The sequence below is a fragment of the Lactuca sativa genome, chromosome 8 (assembly GCF_002870075.4).
Source record: "Lactuca sativa cultivar Salinas chromosome 8, Lsat_Salinas_v11, whole genome shotgun sequence".
NCBI classification, from domain to species: domain Eukaryota; kingdom Viridiplantae; phylum Streptophyta; class Magnoliopsida; order Asterales; family Asteraceae; genus Lactuca; species Lactuca sativa.
In genome coordinates this window covers 65,396,138-65,399,183 of record NC_056630.2, presented here as the reverse complement: position 1 = coordinate 65,399,183, position 3,046 = coordinate 65,396,138, and positions in this window count along the sequence as shown.

Here is a 3,046-nt window from a genome sequence, read left to right as displayed (position 1 = left end):
TCGCATAGGCTTTAATTGTGGGGCGAGGCCGTTGATTATGTTATCTTGGGTGAGACCAATGGGAGAGGCCTGTTGCTTATGATTCTTTTGGTTGAGGTCCACGGGCGAGGCCCTTTGCCTATATTATCTTAGGTGAGACCCATGAGCGAAGCGTATTTATACGTTGGTAGGTTTGGTTTGTGGCCTCATTTTGCGACAGTTATGGAAGTATTCTTTTAGAGGGCCACAACATCTATATGGTTGATTTAGACCATTGATTGAGTTGGGTCGGGTCGGGTGCGATTTAGGACTACCACTTGGCCCATAGCATTCACCTGGGCTGAAACATACTACTTTGTGTTCGTTGTTAGTTGATTAATTGTCCTTTGTTCTGACGGGAGGGTCGTTGGAGTCGTGTTGACGAGTAGGTTAGGGTAGCCTTTGTCAAATGCACTCTTGGTTAGATTTTCAGGGTATGACTGTGTGTGGGTTGTCAATTTCAACAATCGGTTGGGGATTCTGTATTCCAATTTATTTTTGGGGCAACATAAAACCAAAGAGATTTCAGACAGATTAAATATGCGGTCTTCTAGTTAGCAGGATGTGACGTTTATGTTGTTATAGCACCAACGGTTGGGAATCATGTAGGTAGTCACCTTCATATTCAAGTGCAAGGTTATTGACATTAGTGAATGGTCATGGAGTCTGTTTTTCCATTTTTTGGTAAGACAATGTAGAACCAGAGAGACTTTGGGCCGGCTTAGGTTATGGATTGGGGTCATCATGGATGCAGTTTGAATGGTTTTTTCTATTAGGAAGTAGTGTTGGATTAATGTCTAAGTCCATAACTATAATTGGTAAGACTTGACCCGAACCAACATGGTCCATTTGGGTTGCATGGCATCAGAACAGTTGGGTAGACCTTTTAATGAGAAGAAGATATTTGTGACATATTAATATATTATAAGTTCTAATATATTAATATGAAATCATATTATTTAATTAGTATTCATCAAGAATTAATTTGGAATTAATTTAGTGATAAAAAAGAAACTAATTAAATATATGGGGATTGATTGTGTAAATCATTGATTCTTATATATGTGGGCTTATGATCCATAATTCCTTATGTTGGGTTTAACCCATGTGGTGGCCCATGGATACTCCATGGAGGTTAAAAACCATGGAGCATAAGGAATGGGTAAAATCATAGGTTATAGGGTGTAACCCTAATGTGCACACTATATAAAGACCCCATTGGTTGGTGAAATTGGCACTAATGTATACACAAGAGGGCAAGCCAATTTCTATGCACTCATATCTTCTCTCATGGTTATTCTAAATGTTCATGGTGTTGTGTGAACCATTTGAGGTGTCACACTTGGAGCACTAGGCTCTTGAGCTCCATGTCAAGCACCAATAAAGAGGTATGTAATTCTACTAGTTTTTATATTATATGTACTTTGTATTATGCTAGTTAGAACAATACCTTGGAAAATTGATATTTGCATATATAATAGAGAAAACATAGATCCAAGGTATTTAGGGTTGCATATACACTATAAGAATGTTAGAATGCTCAAAACCCAACAGTGGTATCAGAGTCATGGGTTGTTTTCTGTTATATTGATGCAAATATTTTATTTTCAAAGTTGAAAAAAAAGGAAAAAAATGACATTTGTCAAATTTTAAGATAATTAGTTGCTTTTGTGAAAAACTAATTATTTGTAAAATTTGAATCATTTGCTATATGAGTTGAATTAGGTCAAGTTTAGTAAAAGATAAAATGATATGATTATTTTATTAGTTTTAAAAGTTTGATCTAAATAGTTTTTTGAAACCTCCATAAATTATGGATATGAAAAGGTTTTAAAAAAAATTGATTCAAAGTTTTTAATGGAGTTACAAAACTTGGTCTTAATGTTTTAAACAATTCCATAACTTGTTCTTAAGTTATGGAACATGAAAAGTTTTTTTTGTGTTACCTTGTTTTATGAGTTAATTTAGATTGATGAAAGATATTACTCCCTCCGTCCCAAATTGATAGTCCACATTTGACTTTTGAAGTCTTTTTTCTTCAACTTTGACTTATTTGTGTTATATATTACTTGATAAAACTTATAAAAATGAAAAAAAAAAGAACATTTAAAATACAATCCATTAATATATTTTGCATCAAGTATTATATATCAAACACAAAAATATTTAAGGTTAAAGTTTAAGAAAAAAGACTTCAAAAGTCAAAAGTGGACTATCAATTTGGGACGGAGGTAGTATTTGTTAGTTGATTTCAATCCATATTAATCTAAAAGAAGTTCATAAAATATGTTTTTTGTAACTTTTCTTCAAGTTGTATGAAAAGTCATATTTATAAATCTTAAAACTCATAAAAGTGTCATAGGTTACAAAAAAGATGAAGAGTCTTTTTCATTAAATGGTATTATGTGTCCATAACTTGTCCTCAAATTATGGATGTCGAAAAGTCACTTCCTTAAAATTGTTATTAAAAGATAAGGAGTTACATAAAAATGAAGAGTCTTCATTTTAATGTACATTAAACTCATAAGTTATAAAATGAAAAGTCTTGAATAGTTTCAAAACTTGCCCTCAAGTTTTGGAATTTGTAAAGTTACTATTCATGTATACTTTAATTCCAAATTGAACCCTTAGAATTTTAAAAGTTAAAATTCAAACTTTATGAACTTCATTAAATTAATTAAAGTGTTTAATTAAAAGAGTTAATACTTCCATACAGACATGGTTTAAGTTTAATTAAATTAATAGTATAGTTTAATTAATAGATGAAATCGCCAAGTATTTTAAGTGTTTAAAATACACCCTTATACTATTATTATAATTTTAATTATATAGATATGTATAAGATAAAGTCAATCTTACCATTAGTAGGCCTCATTCACGAAGCCGGTCTATAAGGGGGGTATAAGGTTACTGCCTATAAAATGACACTTTAATGGATGTCCACTCTCACCCACCACTTCCTTGACTGGTGGAGGGTCGTTAGCCGAACAGGTAGGATAGGACTACAATTCTCCCTTCATTAAAAGTA